Source organism: Balaenoptera borealis (genome assembly GCF_965194805.1).
Source record: "Balaenoptera borealis genome assembly, chromosome: 2".
NCBI lineage: Eukaryota > Metazoa > Chordata > Mammalia > Artiodactyla > Balaenopteridae > Balaenoptera > Balaenoptera borealis.
Genome location: NC_138867.1, coordinates 66,366,179 through 66,388,597, shown reverse-complemented (window position 1 = coordinate 66,388,597; position 22,419 = coordinate 66,366,179). Strand labels below are relative to the sequence as shown.

The 22,419-nt window shown below is 34.5% G+C and overlaps 1 protein-coding gene across 18 annotated transcripts in view; it reads left to right on the top strand.

Moving 5' to 3' along the window:
* The window catches only part of SSBP2 (single stranded DNA binding protein 2), a 329,776-nt gene that overhangs the window by 126,173 nt on the left and 181,184 nt on the right, over positions 1-22,419 (top strand). The window lies entirely within an intron of this gene.

Sequence of the window (22,419 nt, the reverse complement as noted above, 5' to 3'; positions counted from 1 at the left end):
CTCTCCAGCATTTATTGTTTGTAGATTTTTTGATGATGGCCATTCTGACCAGTGTGAGGTGATACCTCATGGTAGTTTTGATTTGCATTTCTCTAATGATTAGTGATGTTGAGCATCCTTTCATGTGTTTGTTGGCGATCTGTATATCTTCTTTGGAGAAATGTCCATTTAGGTCTTCTGCCCATTTTTGGATTGTGTTGTTTGTTTTTTTGATATTGAGCTGCATGTGCTGCTTGTAAATTTTGGAGATTAATCCTTTGTCAGTTGCTTCATTTGCAAATATTTTCTCCCATTCTGAGGGTTGTCTTTTCGTCTTGTTTATGGTTTCCTTTGCTGTGCAAAAGCTTTTAAGTTTCATTAGATCCCATTTGTTTATTTTTGTTTTTATTTCCATTTCTCTAGGAGGTGAGTCTAAAAGGATCTTGCTGTGATTTATGATATAGAGCGTTCTGCCTATGTTTTCCTCTAAGAGTTTTATAGTGAGAGACCATAATTTAATAGAAATACTGTTTTTATTCTATAGAAAAGCCTCTTTGCCCAACCTCGTACCACCCTCTCCCTACAATTCCAATTTTCAAAATGGACAACAAGAGGTACTAATTTTTGTTTGTTTTACAAAACTTTTTTGCATGGCCTATTTAAATAGGAAGCTTTTTAAATTCATTAAATATTATTTATAGAACATTAGCTGCTTAACTGAGGGGCCAGAGGGCAGATAAACTGAAAATTGAGTTGAGTCACTGCCAAATTAAGATCAGAAATTAAGATAAAGCATCTCTTAAATTTAAAAATGATATTTTCTCCAGCTTCTTATGAATACATCTATGGTGCAAAAGATGTCTATGTGTAATGCGTTTTTGTATATTTAATGACCATATGTTTTAATTAAGTTGAAAACTGTTGCTGGCAGTTGGTCAGGGCAGGAACTGGCAAAACTGTTCACCAGGTAGTATCTAGGGGTTTTTTGACAGCTTCCTTTCCTATTTTGAAAGCCTTATCTGATTACATAATGGGTGTGTGTGTGTGTTTGTGCATGTGCGCTGAGGGGCCAGGTGCTGGTTTTTACTGTCAACTACTTGCAACTATATGGTAGAAACCATGTCATTTAAAACCAGAATATTTCCACTCCTATTTCTACAGTGGATGATGACAGAAGCAGCTAAGATTAAAATTTTAAACATAATGAAGTAACAATTTTTTAAACCATCCTTAACGAGGTCTACACATTTAAATGTAATGTAATGTGCTATCTCTCTTTTTTTTCTGTCGGTTCCCTTTTTACACCTTAACACTCAGAAGTGCTACTATGCCAGTTTTTCTCTTTTGTCCTTATAATTCATTTCATCATCCGTATTAGCGTGACTCCCCAATCCCTCTCAAGCTTTAGTCTTACTTCTCCAGTTGGTCCATTGGACATTTGTACTTAGGCATCATTCTCCCACTTTAAATAAAATGTTTTTAAAATAATGAAATCCACTCCACCCTGGTTAAACCTAAACAAACCAAAACCTTTATGAGAAAACAATTAGAGACTTGTTATCCCCTTCTAGCTTTCATAATTCTAGTTCTGATATCATATTTCTTCTTTTCTTTCATGATTTGGAACTTTGACCCTTCCCTCTCTTTTTCTGCCAACATCCTTCAAAAATTATCTTTTGCTTTTTGCCACCTTCCCTCCTACCAGACTGATACATAGTTACTTGCTTTTCTCAGGTAATTACTCTATTCAAAAATGTTTAATAATTTCTTAGTACTTTCAGGAAGAAATCCAGATTTCTTTACCTGGCATTCAGTTTCATGATTATCTGCTTCTATTCTCTGTATTCATTTTTAAGTTTCTACTCCCAACCATTTCAGCCAAGTCTGTCTGCTTACTGTCCTGTGAATATGTATTAAAGCTATGCTCAAACCCATCAGTTTTTAAACCAATCCAGCCCTTTCTCAGTCACATGGCTTTGGAAATGTTTCCATGAGGTTTTCTAATGGTCAAACTCTCTCTTCACCTATTAGATGTAATCCACCCTTTGAGAGCCTACTCTAGATACGATTTTCTTCATAAATCCTTTCTTGACCTCTTCAGTGGATGTACTTTTTACCCTTTACTTCCTTATATAGCAGTGGCTATTAACAAAAATAAATCTTATTATTGGTATAAGTTGTTAACACTACGTAATTGTAAGCTTCCAGTGTCCAGCACAATGCTTAGTGCATTTCATATAAACATTAATAAATATGGAATGACTAATCATTTTGCTGTACTTATTTTGAAGGGAAGACAGTGTAGTATAACCACCAAGAGCAAGCAGTGTCTTTGGAGTCAGAAGGATAGATCTAGGTTTATATCCATGTTCGCCATTTAAATGCCATGTGATCATGTACCATAAGCAGTATGTTAATGACCCTCTCCGAGGCTCATTTCCTGATCTTTAAAATAAAAAGTAAACTTTAATTCGAGTATAACATATACACATACATGTGTATAAACATGTATAAATATTTTAAATTCATTCAGCCTGACTCTTATTCACTTTGCACTGATACATTGGTTTTTTTGAAGATAATTTTTACATCTTAGGATTGGGAACAAATTTATTATAGCAGAGTTGATTGATTGGCCCCATTTTCCATTGAGATACGTGCTTAGGGGAGTATGATATGACAGAGAGGCGATATCAGAGAAGGTTGTCATTGCTTTGGGGTCTATCCCTTGCCAAAAAGTGGTGGCAAGAAGTTCATCCCAGATCATAGTGTTATTCCTTCACTGCCTCTTTGTATTTGCTTCCTCCTGCCTAGACTGGGTGAGTAGAACATACATGGGAAAAGTATAAGTTAGTTGCTTTCTAAGATTTACTGTAATAGGTAGTTGTAAATTAATTTTTTTCTGACACATTTTAGAGTCTATTCCTGGAATGTTCTCGAGTATCAGTGCCTTTAATGACTAGAGTTCATTTTATTTTGTTTTGTTTAGTTTTTTAACATAGGAATCTATTGACAAGTTACATAGCTGGTTATTTAAATAGATTCTACTTTCATTATGTAGTATGTCTTTTGGTATATTAAAATTTCCCCTCAATTTTTCAAAGCTGAGGTGTTGCATTTTATATCTGTTTGTTTCCAGTTAGGGTCCTTGAGCATATTTTCAAACCACTGAGAAGTTAATTTATAAATATATCCAGTGTGAATCAGTGGATTTGTGAATATACTTATAAAGGCAGATTTTGTTTATAATCAAAATTTCATCTGCATTAGAAGCATTTTTCTTAAGTTTGTTCATAAGTAATAAATTCCAGATTTAGGATAAATGGAATTATTTCTGTAAATGAGTGTTAGCCTGGAAAAGGACCAGACAGGAAAGGATCACTCCTTTTGATTTTCGTTTCATTATAACAAATATCTTATTGGCAGGTTGGAAAGAGCTTCTTACTTTGCCTATTATAAGTAATATATTAACCTTTGAAAGGAAATACGCTTTCTAATGTCATATTGCAGAAGAGCAATGTAAAGTGATTAATAGTATATTAAGAAAACACATTTATTATAAAATAAGAATAAACTAAAATACTTTTTAGTATTTCATAAGACCATTCAGGCTCTTGAATTTTAGTTTATGTACTTCAAAAAGAAAAAACAAATGTTTAAAGGCAAGAGACTGTGAGTAAGGGATTAGGGTGTCTCCTTAGTATTTTCCTGACCTACGTACAAAATAGCAAGCACTGTGTCTGAATAGCTACCAAAGAAGAGAAGTCTAGAAAAAAGAGTAATGAAGAAATCTATACTTAGTGGATGATTGCAAGAAAGGAATGGTCATAGACACAGACTTCTCTCATTTTTCATTTCTCATTTTTGCTATCAGTCTACTTTTTATGATTTATCTTTACTCATGTAACTTACTTTTGTAGATTTGTAATTTATTTTAGTAATTTACTTTTCATAATCTTTATCATTCTTAAATACTCTCCTTTTCTCTTTATCCATTTTCTTCTCTTTTCCCTTTTTGCATTCCTTCTTACTAGTCTTTCTTTCCCTCTCATTGCTTTCCATTCTTTCAGTACTTTTTATATTTGGTCCTTTCCTTTGCTCTCATTAAATTGTATACATTTTTTTAAATCTAGAAATAATTTAAACTCAATCATGTAGCAGCTCTTTTTAAGTAAAATTTATCTTCTAATTAGTATAATAGGTCAATGTTGTTTTTGTAATGCCACTTTGATCCTTACCAAGCTCTAAAATTCTTTGGGATTTTGGAGGGGCAAGAGAAAACACTGAGAAGAGAGAACTTCCTAGAATTGTGTCAGTATGCGACTCTTGAGGCTTTGTAACTCAAGCATCCTCTGATTCTTATTTGCAAGTAGTCACCAATGTGATATCTTCGAGCTGTTATTTAGTCTATACATGTGTAATTGCTAATTAAAGGAAGATTTGAATCTAAGTGAGTACTTATAGAATTATGACATGCTCTTAATATATTTTTGAAAAGTTTGGAAGTGTGCTGTTGGTATACCTACCTGGGTTTAAGTCCCATTTGAACCATTTATAGGCTATCTCATCTTAGGCAAGTTACTTAATTCCTCTAAATATATATATATATATATATATTTATATTATATATAATATAATATAATAATTATAATAATTATGATAATTATAATTGTTATAATTATAATTATTATTAATTAATAATATAATTATTAATATTATTATTATGTATTATATATATATATAATATATATATTTGTTCCAGTTAAATGGGGCTAATAATAATATGTGTCTCATAGAGGTATAAGTAGGATTGAATATGGTAATTCATTTAACTTTATACAGTGGTACATAGTAAGCACTTAATAATGATAGTTGCTCTTCTGCTTTTGCTATAACATACTTGTACTACCATTTTTCAGTAAGTATATTGCATTTAAAATGTTAATCTCAACGTGAAGCAAAAGAGGTAGAAAAAAGGGTGTGATAATTATATAGGGTTACTGTTAAATTTTTTGGCTTACTAAGTTATGTGGAAGTTGAATTTTTTATATGGGGAAAATACAAATGTGTTTCATTGGTTTAAAGACAAGTGATTTTGATTTCCTTCTAATTTTGTTCTTATGCTTTTCTTATTCTCTTTGTAAGCTACTACATAGGATATTTTAAATTTATTCTTCTCAATTCTTATTTTATCTGTAAGCTAGTCAGTGATGGCCACTGTTTGAGTGTGATTTCAGAGCAACTTAAAAGTGAATATAATAGTGTTTTTGTTACACAAGACTATTTTTCTTTTGAAGAAATTATATTTTATTTCCTCCACAAATAATTTATAATTTTTAAATAATCTTCAAATGTTGGGAAAATTTTCACTTGGAGGCATATGAATATATCATAATTGATTTCATAAATATATGTAAAAATCAAAGATTAATGGTAAAAAAGAAAAATAGTTTTCTTAAGGCCAGTGAGTCAATGAAAATATTCAACCTTAAGCAATACAAGAAGGGAGCTTGGATTAGTTTAGCATAATAGTCTAACACTGGGAAACTGAATACCCTGCTAATTAATGTAGCGCCAATAGACAAGGGATGTTTATCCTTACTCAGCAGAGATAAGTGTTTCTCTTGCACAAATGCCAAGAGTCAGAGATAGACGAAGGATGAGAGAACCTCCAGACTTACAGCAAAAGCAGAAAGAAGTAATACATTACAAAGGGGATTCATACAAATGGAAAAGAGTTCCTAAAGTCATGTGCATCTAGACATCTAGACTCGGGTGGATCCCATAGTGCATGGCTCAAGAAGAGAATTATACAAGACCAGGTCTAGGACTTTGCCTCTGTGCCTTACAGTTTCTTTTTCAAATCTAGTGTCTAGAGTTGTGTGACTGGTGGTTAATGGCAAATAATTCTATATACACACCACCCACAGAGTTGTTTGTGTTCCTCTCAGTTAATCCTGTAAAGAATTAAATCTTATTTTAAAAACCTTATTCAGGTGTTCATTAGAAGCACATGAATCAGTGTGGACCCAGATACTCATTTTTAATGCAATTTAATTTAGAACCCTGGTTAGTATCCTGCATTAATTACCCACAGCACATCAAGTTTGTCATCAAATGCCAACCAAACTAAAAGCAGTAAAGAAGAATTTCAGGATACTTTTACAAAGTATAGCTATCTGATCAATAAAATTATTGCATTGAGGAAACTATTTGAGAGAAGTTTATAGTTTAAGCTGCCCTGGACTGGTTTGTAAGAAAACAAGGGAATCTATATCAGTACAAAAACAGAGAAACAAGCAAAACCTCCTTTAATTAAGTTCCAAGGAAGCAAGCAAAGTTATTAATTAAATGTTTAGTCAGATTAGAGCTGGCTTGTTAATTTTAGGTCACATTTATGATACACCATATATAATTGAGATATATGTATTTTTATATTTATGTGCAGAGGTTATATAAGCCTGTATAATCAATGTGCATAGCATATTTGCATGTCTTTTTATTGTAAGCTATCATGATTTTATATTGTGAGGGAGTTTAATGATATTTTATTTTGTCCTTTTATTGTATTGTTGACAACATTTATCTTAAAGTTAAGGCTAAGAACATATTCCCTAATTACAGCTTTTTGTGTGGAAACACAAATTACTTTGTGATGGACTTCCTAGTTCTAAATTACTTAGGATTCATGGCCAGTGGCTGAAGTTAAGAGCTCACCGATAAGTTAGAAGTGTATTTTTCACTCATATAAATATCTAGGCTGGTATCATGGCCCCGCAAATATCAGAGAATTAGGCTTCTCTTTTCTTGTTGCTGTGCCAGCTTCAACACACAGTTTACATCTAGTGGTCCAGTTTTAATCAAATCCAGTCAGCTAAAAAGGGAAAAGAAGGGAAAGAAGAGAGCACTCCTCTTCCTTTGAAAGGAATGACCTGGAAGTTGTACATAGCACTTATGCTCAGATCTCACTGGTCAGAACTTAGTCATATGCCATATGTAGCCACAAAGCCTGGGAAATGTGGTCTTTAGCTACATGAATATGTGTTCAATTGAAAATTTCTACAGCTTTGTAAGAAAAGAGATTTGGGAGGGAAACTAAAAAATCACTGTTAGAAATTGCCAAAAACAGGAATTACTTTTTTAGTGGAAAATACAAGTGCCTTTATAATGATTGTACAGAAAAATATGCCTGTATTTTATTAATAGGCTTTCTTCCTGTACTCTTACAGTAATATTAGTTGACTTACATTGTTCAGAAATCAGGAAACTTATAATTAAACTGTCTGGAGAGGCCTAGTGTTCATGTAAGTTTTCTACAGTTAAGGATATAATTACATAATAAAGCTTTGCTATTAGAAAATCAGGTTTTTAAAAATTAAAAAGGATTTTAGGTAATATTTTGTAAAATTTTTCATTTCTGTGTACTAGGAAGAACATGTAGAAATATGAAATGTCTTGCCAAGGTTAGACATCTAGTTTGTGGTAGAGTCTACGTTAATCCCAGAGGCTTCTCTTAGTTGGTAAAGAGCACAGACTCTGGAGCCTAGATTCCAATACTAGCCTCTCTCTTTATTATCTATGTAATCTTTTTTTTTTTTTTTTAATATTTCAGCTTACTTTTTTTTTAACTTTGGGTTTATTTTATTTATTTATTTATTTATTTATTTATTTATTTATTTATTTATTTATTTATTTATTTATTTATGGCTGTGTTGGATCTTCATTTCTGTGCGAGGGCTTTCTCTAGTTGTGGCAAGTGGGGGCCACTCTTCATCGCGGTGCGCGGGCCTCTCATTATCGCGGCCTCTCTTGTTGCGGAGCACAGGCTCCAATCGCGCAGGCTCAGTAATTGTGGCTCACGGGCCTAGTTGCTCCGCGGCATGTGGGATCTTCCCAGACCAGGGCTCGAACCGGTGTCCCCTGCATTGGCAGGCAGATTCTCAATCACTGCGCCACCAGGGAAGCCCTATCTATGTAATCTTGATACTTAAACTCTCTGTGCTTCAGTTTCTATGTTGATAAAAAAGGGATAATGATGGTACTTACCTCAAATTCTGGTTACGATGATTGAATGAGTTAACATGCATAAGATACTTAGAACACTGCCTAACATATAGTTAATGCTATATGTGTTATATACTGTACTTGTTGATATTTTAGAAGTTAACCTCAAATATTTCACTTGAGTATAAAATTAGCTCAGAATAAATAATGTATTTGAATTTTTAAGTTTTGAGGAGACAAAGACCATGCAACTTGGCATTGGAGAGTCTGAATGCTAATATGAACTAAACTCTCCACAAATTATCTGTGTAACCTGAAACTGGGCATACTATAATTTCTCTAGAGAGATTTTAAAAGAAATCTCAGTTCCTTCTTCTTTTACATACAGGGAATTCAACTAGAGCATCTCTAGCATCTCAGGTCTGAGGTTAAGGTGTGTGGTGTGTGCGTTGAATTGACAAGAATGCAAAGAAATAGAATTCTTGTACAAATTCCCCTTTTACTGATGACTACTCTCTCATCACTTTAGAACACTTTCCCAGAGTCCGACAACTATATATATTTTTATTTTGTTAAGCAGCTTTTTTGATAATGTCTCCTGTATTTTTTTTTATTGAAGTATAGTTGATTTATAATGTCATGTTAGTTTCAGGTGTACAACACAGTGATTCAGTTATACATATATATATGAGACACAGTTTTACATGTATATTCTTTTTCAGATTCTTTTCCCTTATAGGTTATTACAAAACATTGAGTATAGTTCCCTGTGCTGTACAGGAGGTCCTTGTTGGTTATCTATTTTATGTATAGTAATGTGTACATGTTAATCAGTGATTATATTTTGCCTCAAAGTATACTTTGTCTGCTATTACATCAGCTTTCTTTTGGCTGATAGCTGCCATTATATCTTTTTTAAATTTCAAATTTCAAATTTAAATTTTCTACATCCTTATATTTAAGGCTTGTGGCCTGTTATTGGCATATAGGTGGATTTTTTTAAAAAAAATCTAGTCTGACAATATACATTTTTTAATCACAGCATTTATTCTGTTTACATTTAATATAATTACTGATACATTTGAGTTTAAAATCTATCATTTTATTATTTTATTTTCATGCTTTCCATTTTGTTACTTTTTTTGGTTTTATTTTTGTTTGATTACTTTTTCTTATGGCATCTCTTTTCCTCTCATCATTAGCTTGTAATTTTTAAGTCTTTATTGTTGTTTTCATGATTACCCAAGAGGCTGCACTATCCATCTTTGATTTATTAAGGTATGATGTAACGTAGTACTATTACCACTTCCTGGACTGTAAAAGAACCTTCTACTTTAATACATTTAATAACCCCCTCCCCCAACTTAAGTGCTATTGTTGTGTGTTTTAATTTTATATGTATTATTTATGAGGGATTTTTATTGGCACTGTTTTTATAGAAGACATTCCTTACTGCATCTCTGAGCTTTGTTTTCAAAGCATTCTTTCTGTCTGGAGAACATACTTTAGTTAGTATATAATACTTTGTGTGGATCTGCTCATGATAAATTCTCTCAGTTTTTGTATATTTGCAAAATATCTTTATTTTACCTTTTTTTTGAAGGACATTTTTGCTGGATATAGAATTCTATGTTGACAGTTTCCTTTCAGTATATTCATAAAGATGTTGTGTTATCTGGCTTCCATTGTTTCTCTTGAGATTTCACCTGTCTATCAGTGTTCTTGCATCTTTTTTTTGTTTTATTTCTGACTACTTTTAAGGTATTTTTTGCCTTTGGTTTTCATCAGTTTTTACTATTATGTGACTAGATATTGTTTTCTTTGTACTTATCTTGGTTGGAGTTTGTAGTGCTTTTTAAATCTGGAGCTTAATGTCTTTAATCAGTTTTGGACAATTGTCAGCCATTATATCTTCAAATATTGCTTCTGCTTCTCTTTTATTAAGTCCTTTCATTCTGGGATTCCAGTTACCTGTCTGCTGGATATCTTACCATATCCTATATATAATTTATGTTCTTTTCTGTATTTTTCATCTTTTCTTCCATATTTTAGTTTGCATATTTTCTTCTCACTTATCTTCTGTTCACTAATTTGCTATTCAACCCATCCACTAGTTCTTAATTTCACTGATTGCATTTTAGTCCTAAAATTTCCATTTAAGTGTTTTTATTCTACCATTTTCTGACGATCTCGATATTTCTGCTTAATTTGTCAGTCATATTAAGCATAATGGTTTTTAAGCCTGCCTCTGATTGTCCCATTATCTGAATCCACAGTGGGTCTGATATCTGTATTCTTTTGTTTCTCTTGGTCTCCAGATGTTTGGTTTTGTTGTCTTCTCATATATCTGGGTATCTTTCATTGTGTCCAGGTGTGGTATATGAAAAATAATGTAGATAATTTGAAAATCTCAGTGATATTCCAAAGAGGATTTTTTTTTTTGGCCTCTGGCAGGCAGCAAGTCTAGGAGCACTAGTAATTCCAGATCACTGTAAACCAACCAAGAGAATGAGGTGATTTAAAACAGGATTTATCTTCTGTGAGTTAGGGTCTGTTTCTAGAGTCATACTTACTCCAAACCCTTTGAGATCCCAACTCATACCAGGCTTTATATTCTCCTTACTAGGCTCTGAATGCTAATTTTTATGCCCCAGCACTGTAAGTTTATTAAAACCTCTGTTCCCCTTCTTAGCCTCTCAGCTATGCTTTTGACATTGACAAAAGCTTTGAGCACAAAATTGCCCTCAAATGCCAGGCTCACCTCTCTGAGCTGACTTCCTTTTCTAGTCATGACTCCAGAGTTCTTTATTACCTCAGTAGAACCTGATGCCTTAAAAATTATGAAAAAAAGTTCTATTCATTTCATTTCAACATTTTAAGACAGACATACAGTAGGACTGGTCTCAAGCACCTAGTTTGTTTTCCTGGAAATGGAACTTTGTAACGAGTATATTTTAATAATGACGATAAACTAGTATTTTACTGAGCACTTATGTTCCATGTATAGTTTTCATGCATTATTTCATTTAATCTTTACAGTACACACTATAAAGTAAGTACTATTATTGTTCCCATTACTACAGATTAGGAAACTGAGATTTAAAGAGCCAGGGTGCACAGTTATGATAAAATTAAATTTTGAACCTAAGGCTGTTGAACTCTAGAAAAAATAGTCTTAGCCAGTCACTGCTGTATATAATAAAGTACATATGACAACTAATAAATACATGATAATACTGAGTCTATGATTTATAATTTTGGGTGTATCTGTGTTTTTGACTAGGGATTCTAGTCATTTTTATTTTATTATTGAGATTTTATATAACCTTTAAGCCATTCAGTGTATATGTATCTCACTTCTACATTAGCACAGAGTTTCTCAAACTGTCTCAGTTCACAGAGCCCTTAGTATCTTAGTATTTTTCATGGGGCCCCTTGGCACAAACAAGCAAAACCTTAAGAGTGCTGCTTATTAAGTGAATAAGTATCTGTGATTTAACAATTTAATAGCTATTTTAAAATACATATAAATGGAAAGAAAAAAGATATTTTCATTTTAAAATAATCACAGTTACTTATAGGATCTGAGCACCTGTTGGGCACTGCACAACTTCTCAAATCCTGGAATCACATTGGACACCACCAGCCTCATTTTCCTTTTCACATTAACTTTCACGTCATCTAATGTCAAAACTGTGAATTAGTGTGAGCTAGTACTTCACACGATATTCCACATATGTTGAGTACTCCTGTGTTTCCCTTAAATATTTAAGATGTCCCGTGGTGCAAGTTTGTGGATTGTGGCATTAGCATGTTTATCTTTAGAGGTTGTAAGTTTGAAAGAACCCTGTAGCCCCCAGATTCTTTGGTCTCTCAGGCAGTGTGCCTTCACATTCCAGATGAGAATCCAAGCATTACAGGTATTGATAAAGTGTTTGATCTAAATAGGATTTTGTAAAGGCAGTGAAATGTGAAAACATCTGAAAGAATACTTTTGCAAAGGATCCTTTGGTAATCTTAATAATCGCCTCCAATACACTTGTTTACATCTATCTGGGGATGATGAGCATAGGAGTCTGTTTGGCTACTCAGACAACCAGTTGCATGTACGTCAGGTAGGAGTCCATGAAGTACAAAATGTACTTTTCCTCTTCCTCAAACTTTAAAAATTATGTGATTGACCTTTTGTGGCACCACGAATTTGTTGAGAAATAGTGGAAAGAGGTTGTCACTGTGGCTGTTTTTCTCATTCTCTATGCCTGGGGACATAGGTTCGGGCTACCAAGTTATAGAGGTGACAGGGATGATGGCAGTGTATATGTTGCATTCTTATCCTGAAAACCGATTATGTAATATAGTCTATGGGGATGACATTGTCTTGTTAATATGGTGTTTGGACTTGCTAGAGATCAGGCAAGTTAAAAAAGGAAAAATGCAAAAGTCAAATTTCCAGTTACGGCTGTACTTTGGACAAGTCACTCTATCTCTATAAAATGAAGGTTTTCTTAGATGCCTCTTATATGATCTCTAAAGTTCCTCTTCAGTGCCAAAACACATTGACTCTCTTGTTTACCTAAAGCCTTTGCTATATTCTTTACACCGATAGGCCATTCCTTTACTGATAGAATTTATTTGAAAATTTGTAAATCTAATGTAAATAAGCTCCCTTCTTAATGACCATTTAAATCTTCCCTCAGGATTTATCCATGGAGCCATAATGTTTACTGACATGCCTTCTTGGATGTGGTCTTTAATTGGGAAGCACATCTTATAAGAGAATTATAGCCTCCAAATGGGATAATTCCTGTGGTTTAAAAGTTGCCACAAAGGAATTCACTGGCATTAGAAACTAAAACAGATTTATTCCTCAATACTTGTCCCCGAGGCTCTAAAATGTTACTGTAAACTCAGAACATTCCTAGAGTTACCCAGATTTATTTTTAGGTTAATTGGTTATTCAGTATTTTCCTGGAAATCCATGAATTCATATCCTTTGGAAAGTACATATGTACTGAGCCCTCAAGTTGATGTGAGAAGTAGAATGCCCTTTTCATTAAATATCTGGTGTGATACTATGCACAGACTTGTAGCTGATTTTTCCAAATTGATGATTTGCTATTTCTTGGAACCTTTTAAATTAAAAACATTTACTAACTTTTAAAAATTTAATGTAATCAATTTCATTGAGGTAGAAGAGTTAGGAAGGGCAGAAAAGGATAAAAGTTTATTTTTAATTAGATGGATTGCCATGACTACTTTAAAACTGGGCTCTCACATATTTTTCTAAGGCATTTTTCACCTGTAATATCATTAGAATTTAGGTCTCTTTTGGTTTGTTAGAACTCTAATAGGAAAAGACAACCAGAAGAATTAAGAAACATTCTGCCTATAGGACTTCCTGACAAATAATATTATTAAATATTTTAGGTTATTTTATTTACTCTTGGAATCTTTATTCTAATAATTAAAAAAGAGACCAAGTCTTTCATGTACATAATTGAACTTATATAGTTAAATTTTTACAATTATACATTTTACAATATATAATCCAATGTTAGCTAGTTACACAAATAAAACCAAGTTTATGTTTAAGTTAAAAAATAAAAATAAAATGTACAAATCTAGAAATGTGACTAGAAAGCATCTCCTTAGGGAAAATATATCTGAGAGTTTTTGATGAGTTAAGTATAATACTCCAGTAGGTAAGAAGACCTAGTTCCACACTTATTTGTTTTTGTTTGTTTTGACTTCCTCCTGCACACGACCCTTTGAGAAGAATGTTGACTAGCCTAGATGCTATTAGAGGGCTGCAAAATGTGTTTTTGCCTCCTGTACTCCCACCCCCAAAGCCTCACTAAAGCCATCCCCCCAAAAAAATTAAAGGAAGAAAAAAAGAAAATCAGCAAAGTTTGTTAAAACCTACAAGTCTATATGTCAAAGCTTGATTTGTGGCAGAAACTAAGTAAATGCTATCAACTCTCTTTGGCATAATTGGACAGTTATTAGGGAGACAAAAGTAGTATCATATAAAAGCTAAGTAGAAACTCTGTCTGCCCTGCGGAAGAAACTTAAAGACAAGTCCCCAAGCCTGTTCTGTATAGGAACTCTGGAGTAGCCACTTTCTAGAATCGTATCATATGATAATGAATTAAAGGAACTAAAGTTATTTGCAGTGAAGAAACGGGGGAAAAGACAAATGTGATAGCGGTCTTCAAAAATCCTTTAGGGAGGCTTCCCTGGTGGCGCTGTGGTTAAGAATCCGCCTGTCAATGCAGGGGACACAGGTTTGATCCCTGGTCCGGGAAGATCCCACATGCCGCGGAGCAACTAAGCCCGTGCGCCACAACTACTGAGCTTGCGCTCCAGAGCCCGCAAGCCACAGCTCCTGAAGCCCAGGCCCCTAGAGCCCATGCTCTGCAACAAGAGAAGCCACCACGATGAGAAGCCCGCGCACCGCAACGAAGAGTAGCCCCCGCTCACCGCAGCTGGAGAAAGCCCGCGTGCAGCAACAAAGACCCAATGAAGCCAAAAATAAATAAATTTTTAAAAAAATCCTTTAGGACTATCATGTGTTAAGAGCAGTAATTGCAAAGGGCAGAAGTTTCAGAGAGATACAATTTGGCTTATCACAAAGAACTACCTAATGGTCATGTATGTCCATGGAAGTACTCAAATATAGGTTAGAATGGTGTATGATGTATTTCATCTGGAGGAAGTGGAGAGGCAATGACCTAAGATTAATTCTGACTTTAAGATTCTGAGATCTTCCTCCAGTAATACTACATGAGCTGCTTTAAGGATTGGCAAAGTAATATTTTTCAAAAATTTTCTATAATATTTTACTCTTACATTTTCTGTGGGTTACCCTGCAGGGACGTGGCATAACTAGTGAAGTGGGTTCAGTTCCAGGCTTCTCTGCTTCCTCAGCTAGATGCCCCTGAACAGTGAGCAATATGCATACCCTGAACCACCATACACAGCATCTCTGATTATTTGGTGGTCAGTGCTCTGAGGACATTTCTCTATAGACTGATTTCAGATGTATTGTGATCTTTTTACATGTCTGTGATTGGTTGTCTAATTGTTGGCGTAATTAAAAAAATAAACATAAGTACTGTTGCTCGAAGACTTGTTTCCTCTGAATGAAGTTAGAGTTTCTTTTAATAAAAATGCTATAATTTGCTTGATTTCAGATAACTGGAAGATTTAATTTTCAAGAACTCTGATACTATTCAGTTACTAATCAGCCAGAAAATATTAATTCATCCACCATGTTTGATTATAATATTTTTAATACCAATTATAGTATTAATATTAGAGGGGACTTTCCTCCCTTTCATATATATATGTGTGGGGGGGTTATGAGTGTATGAATATATATATTTTTTGAGATCTACAGCTTCACTGAGTAAAATTGATGTAAAACTGCTCATACTTACTATATACAATTTGATGAGTTTGGGCATATGCATACATCTGTAATACCATCACCAAAATCAAGGTGTTAAACATATCCATCACCTTCAAAAGTTTGTTTGTGTTCCTTTGTTAGTAAGAACACTTAACGTGAGACCTACTTACTCTCAACAAATTAAAGCATAATACTATATCAATTTTAGGCACTGTGTTGTACAGCAGATCTCTAGAACTTACTCATCTTGTATGCCAGTAACTTTATAGAACAACTCCCCATTTCCTTTCCCCCATCACCTGGCAACCATTATTCTATTTTCTACTTCTATAAGCTTGGCTATTTTAGATTTCTCATATAGTTGGAATTATGCAGTATTTGTGCTTCTGTGACTTAGCATAATGTCCTCCAGCTCCATCCATTTTGTCACAGATAGTAGGTTTTACTTCTCTTTAAGGGCGATTAGGGAATTCCCTGGTGGTCCAGTGCTTAGGACTCAGTACTTTCACTGCTGGGGCCCAGGTTCAATCCCTGGTCAGGGAAATAAGATCCTGTGTGGTGATGAGGCCAAAAAAAAATAAACAAAAATAAAGGCTGATTAATAGTCCATTGTACATATATACCACATCTTCTTTATCTCTTCATCTGTCAGTGGACCTGTGGGTTGGAGTTGTTGAGTTTCATGTTGGCTGTTTTGAATAATGCTTCAATGAATGTGGGACAGCAGATATTTCTTTGATATCCTAATTTCAGTTCTTTTGGATATATACCCAGAAGTTGGATTGCTGCATGTTATGTTAGTTCTATTTTAATTTTTTAAAGGAACTGCCATATTGTTTTACACAGCAGCTGTACCATTTTACATTCCCACCAACAGTGTAAGAGGGTTCCAATTTCTCTGCAATGTTGACAGCATTTATTATGTTTTGATTTTTTTCAATAATAGCCATCCTAAAAGGCGCCAGATATTTCATTGTAGTTTCGATTTGTATTTCCTTGATGATTAGTGATTGCTGAGCACCTTTTCATACACCTATTGACTATTTGAATGTCTTCTTTGGAGAAATGTCTATTCAAGTCCTTTGTCCATTTTTTAATCGGCTTATTTAGGTGTTTTTGTTTGGTTGGTTGGTTGTTGGTTTTGTTTTCGTTTGGGATTTTTTTTGCTGTTAAGTTGTGGGAGTTTTCTTATTTATTTTGGAAGTTAACCCCTTATCGGATATATGGCTTACAGATACTTTCTCCCATTCTGTAGGTTGCCTTTTCACTCTGTTGTTTGTTTCTTTTGCTGTGCAGAAGCTTTTTAATTTAATATAGTCCCACTTCCCTATTTGTGCTTTTGATGTCATATCCATGAAATCACTGCCGAGACCACTATCATGTTGTCTTCCAGGAGTTTTATAGTTTCAGGTCTTATGTTTAAGTCTTTAATCCATTTTGAATTGATTTTTGTGTACAGTATAAGATAGGAGTTCAATTTAATTTTTTTGCATGTGGATATTTAGTTTTCCCAATACCATTTGTTTTTTGTTTTAATATTTATTTGTTTTACTTATTTATTTTCTTTATTTTTTTGGCTGTGTCAGGTCTTAGTTGTGGTATGCGGGATCTTCATTGAGGCATGTGGGATCTTTTGTTGCGGCGCGCGGTCTCTTCATTTTGGCGCTTGGGCTTCTCTCTAGTTGTGGTACATGGGCTTCAGGGTGCATGGGCTCTGTAGTTGTGGCACATGGGCTCTGTAGTTTGCAGCACGTGGGCTCTCTCGTTGAGGCGTGCGAGCTCAATAGTTGTGGCATGCGGGCTTAGTTGCCCCATGGCATGTGGGATCTTAGTTCCCCGACCAGGGATCAAACCTGTGTCCCCTGTACTGGAAGGCAGATTCTTTACCACTGGACCACCAGGGAAGTCCCCCCTACACCATTTGCTGAGGAAACTATTCTTTCCCAATTGTGTATTCTTAGCACCCTTGTTGAAGATCAATTGACATTATATAGGTTAGTTTATTTCTGGGCTCTCTGTTCTGTTCCATTGGTCTGCATTTCTGCCTTTATGTTAGTACTGTACTGTTTTAATTACTCTATTTTTGTAATATATTTTGAAATCAAGACATGTGATGCATCCAGCTTTGTTTTTTTTTCTTAAGATTGCTTTGTTTATTTGGGGTCTCTGGTTTTAATTAGTATTAGTTTTTCTATTTCTGTAAGAAGTGCCATTGGGATTTTTATGGGAATAACATTGAATCTGTAGATCACTTCAGGTAGTTATGTACATTTTAACAATATTAAGTCTTTGGGATATGTTTACATTTATTTGTGTCTTTAATTTCTTTCAGCAATGTATTGTAGTTTTAATGTACAAGTCTTTCACCTCCTTGGTTAAGCTTATTTCTAAATATTTTATTCTTTATGAAGCTAAATGGAATGGTTGTCTTAATTTCCTTTTCAATTAATACATTGTTAGTGTATAGAAGTGTAACTGACTTTTATATCTTGATTTTGTATCTTGCAACTTTACTGAATTCATATATTCTAACAGGATTTTTTGTGGAATCCTTAGGGCTTGCTATATATAAAATCATGTCATCTGCAAACAGATTACTAGTTCTTTTCCAATTTGTATGACTTTTATTTCTTTTTCTTGCCTAATTGCTCTGGCTAAGACTTCCAGTACCATGCTGAATAAAAGTGGTGGGAGTGGGTGTCTTTATTTTGTTCCTAACCATAGAGGAACAAAAAACTAAGTTTTTCACTAATGAGTATAATTAGCTGTGGGCTTGTCATATATGGCCTTTATTATACTGAAGTACATTTCCTCTTTGTCTAGTTTATTGAGTGTTTTTATCATGAAAGAGTGTTGAGTTTTATTAAATGCTTTTCTGCATCTATTGAGATGGTCATTTGATTTTTATTCTTCATTCTGTTAATGTGGTGTATCACACTTCTTGATTTGTATATGTTGAACCATCCTTGTATCCCATGGAATAATCCCACTTTATCATGGTGTATGATATTTTTTAGTGTGCTGTTGAATTTGATTTGCTAGTACTTTGTTGAGAATTGTTGCTTCTATTTTTATCCAGGGATATTGTTCTGTAGTTTTCTTGTGATGTCTTTGTGGCTTTGAACAAGGTAATATTGGCATTGTAAAATGAGTTTGGAAGTGTTCCCTCCTCTTCAATTTTTTTTAGAAAAAGTTGAGAAGGATTAGCATTAATTCTTCTTTAAATGTTTGATAGAATTCACCAATGAAGGTATCTGGTCCTGGACTTTTCTTTGTTGAGAAGGTTTTAATTACTGAGATTCAGTCTCCTTACTCACTGTTGGTCTGTTCAGATTTTTTATTTCTTCATGATTCAGCCTTGGTAGGTTGTATGTTTCTAGGAATTTCTTCTAGATTATCACATTTATTGGCATATACTTGTTCATAGTAGTCTCTTATGATCCTTTTATTTCTGTGTTATCAGCTATAATGTCTCCTCTTTCATTTCTAATTTTATTTGTTTGAATCTTCTCTTTTTTAGTTTAGGTTTAGTAAGGTTTGTCAATTTTATCTTTTCAAAAAATACTCTTAGTTTCATTGATCTCTTTTATTGTTTTTGTAATGTTTATTTCATTTATTTCTGCTCTAATCTTTATTATTTCCTTTTTTTCTGCTAATTTTGGGCTTAGGTTGTTTTTCTTTTTGTGTTTCCTTGAGGTGTAATGCTATGTTATTTGAGATCTTTCTTTTTTTTTAATGTAGGCATTTATTGCTATAAAATTCCCTCTTGCAACTGCTTTTGCTGTATCCAATAGGTTTTGATATGTTTTATTTTTATTTTCATTTGTCTTAAGATACTTTTTTGATTTCCCTTTTTGAATTCTTGTTTGGTTGTTCAGGAGTGTGTTGTTTAATTTCCACATATTTGTGAATTTTCCAGTTTTCCTCCTGTTATTGATTTCTAGTTTCATACCATTGTGGATAGAAACTATGCTTGATATGATTTAAATCTTTTTAAAATTAGTTAAGGCCTCTTTTGTGGCCCAGCATGTGATGTCTCTTGGAGAATGTTCCATGTGCATTTGAGAAGAATGCATATTCTGATGCTGTTGGATGGAATGTTGTATATATGTCTGTTAGGTCTAGTTGATCTATAGTGTTATTCATGTCTCCTCTTTATTGCTTTTCTTACTGGATGATCTATCCATTGATGAAAGTGAGGTCTTGAACACCCTTTTTATTATTGTGCTGTTGTCTGTTTCTCTCTTCAGCTCTATTAATATTTGCTTTATATATTTTTGCTCTAATGTTGAATGCATATATGTTTACAATTGTGTATCCTGTTGATGAATTGACCCATTTATCCCTGTTTAGTGACCTTCTTTGTTTCCTGTGACTGATTTTAACTGAAAGTCTATTTTGTCTGGTATAAGTATTGCCACCTCTGCTCTATTTTGGTTACCATTAGCAAAATATCGTTTTCCATCACTTTGATTTCAGCACATATGTGTTCTTTTTTTTTTTTAATTTTTTAAATGATATTCTTGTCTGGTTACATTCTTTTTATTTATGTATGTATGTATGGCTGTGTTGGGTCTTCGTTTCTGTGCAAGGGCTTTCTCTAGTTGTGGCAAGCGGGGGCCACTCTTCATCGCGGTGCGCGGGCCTCTCACTATCGCAGCCTCTCGTTGCCGAGCACAGGCTCCAGACGCGCAAGCTCAGTAATTGTGGCTCACGGGCCGAGTTGCTCCGCGGCATGTGGGATTTTCCCAGACCAGGGCTCGAACCCACGTCCCCTGCATTGGCAGGCAGATTCTCAACTGCGCCACCAGGGAAGCCCACATGTGTGTTCTTAAAGTGAGTCTCTTGAAGGTAGCATATTGTTAGCTCTTGTTTGTTTTATCCACTCCACCACTCTGTGTCTTTTAATTGAAGTGTTTAATCCATTTATATTTAAAGTAATTATTGATAAAGACTTACTGTTGCTGTTTTTTTAATGGTTTTCTAGCTCTTTTGTCATTCCTTTCTTCCTCTCTGTCTTCCTTTGTCATTTGTTGATATTTTGTAGTGGTATGCTTTGATTTCTTTGTCTTTATTTTTGTGTGTCTATAGAAGTTTCTTCCTTATGGATTTTTCAGTTCAGTTATTCTACACTTCAGCTTCAGAATTGTGGGTTTTTTTTTTAATGGTTTCTCTCTTTGTTTATATTCTCATTTTGTTCATGTATCATTTTCCTGATTTCATCTATTTATCTGTGTTTTCTTGTACCTCACTGAGCTTCTTTAAGATAATTATTTTTTTTTTTTTTGTCAGGCCATTCATAGATCTCCATTTCTTTAGAGTATGTTATTGAAGATTTATTTTGTTCCTTTGGCAGTGTCATATTTCCCTGATTCTGTGTATTTCTTATAAGCTTTGCATTTGGTGTCTATACATTTGAAGAAACAGCCACTTCTTCCAGTCTTTATGGATTGGCATTGGCTGAGAAAGACTTTCACCAATCAGCCCAACTAGAAATCTTCTGGGAGTCTCTAAAATCTTTTTATGGATGTGCATGTTCCACTCTTTTCCCTCCCTCCTAGGGGAGAATTCTCAGGATTCTGTACCTTCTCCCAATCCCTCAGAGCTATTCTCAGTACTGAGAGCCACCCACCCCTTTTCCCTAGGGCAGTGCACTGAGATGCCAGGATGTTAGGTTCAAGCTCCACTTCTCTCCCCATTCCTTCCCTCCTAAAGAAGTCTCAGGATTGTGTGCCTTCTTCCAATCCCACAGAGCCAAGTCATCTGCTAATATCCATGCCAGCTGCTGAGAACCCTGCCAGCTGCTGAGAGCCCCATGGACTGCTGAGATCCTTCCTGGCTGCTGCAGTCTACACCAGTTGCAGGGGCCCATGCCAGCTGCTGCCATCCATGCCGGCAGCTGCAGTCCACACAGGCCACTGCTGAGAGCCACCTACCCCTCTTCCTTGTTCTTAGCTGTCTTGAGGCATTCAAACGATGGTGGATCTCTCAGTACTCTGGGTGGGGTGAAACAGGAGCAGTTCTCTTGGGCAGCACCCTGAAGTTCTAGAGATTCACCCTTGGCCCTCTCCCACGTGATAGAAATTACATACTAAAGTGATTTTTTTCTGCACCGACCTGTGCTGATTTGGGGATCAGGGGAGATACAAGTACAGTGTAACTGCCCTTCTTAACTATTTCAGTGTAGTTTGTTCTTATTTTGTACTCTTATAGGGTACTGCATCTCTTAACTGCATTCTGGGGCTCTCATCAAGGTATTCTGGTCTGCATATAGTTGTTAAATCAGTATTTCTGTGTGGGGACGAGGACTGGGACTTCCTATTCCTCCATACTGCTGGCGTCACTCTGCATATTATTTTTTAACTGTTGGAAACTTGAGAAAACTATAAAGTTAGGTACCTAGCCTCTGAAGAGATATTTACCTCATCCCGTTCCTCTGCTAGGCAAGTAATGTATCTTTTAAATGGAAGGGTTTATTATTAATGTATTGCCCGTTTATGGGATGTCTTTTTTTTTAATCAAAGTTTTAAACATTTTTAAGTCATTATAGTTTTATCTTAAAGTAAGATTTGAAACTAGCAGACTCAACAGTGATATAATAGAAATTATATCTGAAGTCTCAGACTTTAGGTTTTTCTAAACCACTTTACACTGCCATGATTATTACCATAACAAGCTTTAATTTGGTGTCACTTTGAATTTAGGCCGTGATGTCAAACTGTGCTAAAAGAAATTCTCTAGTGACTAGAACTATTCAGTAACAGCTGTTGCTCTACCTGTGAGAGGATTAAAAAAAAACCTGTCTGCAAAAAGCAGTCTGATATGCCTTTTAAATTATTACTGTATTAGTTGCTGCTTATATATGTAGAGGTTGACTTTAGTTGTGGATATTTTGTAAGGATACTGCTAATTTAATTCTGTGGAACAAAGTAGATTTGGCATGACTGTACCAGCAGTGGAGGTTCTCAGCATTGGAGAGCAATCAGATGTTTAAAGAAAATCATCAGTCTAATTGTGTACTTTAT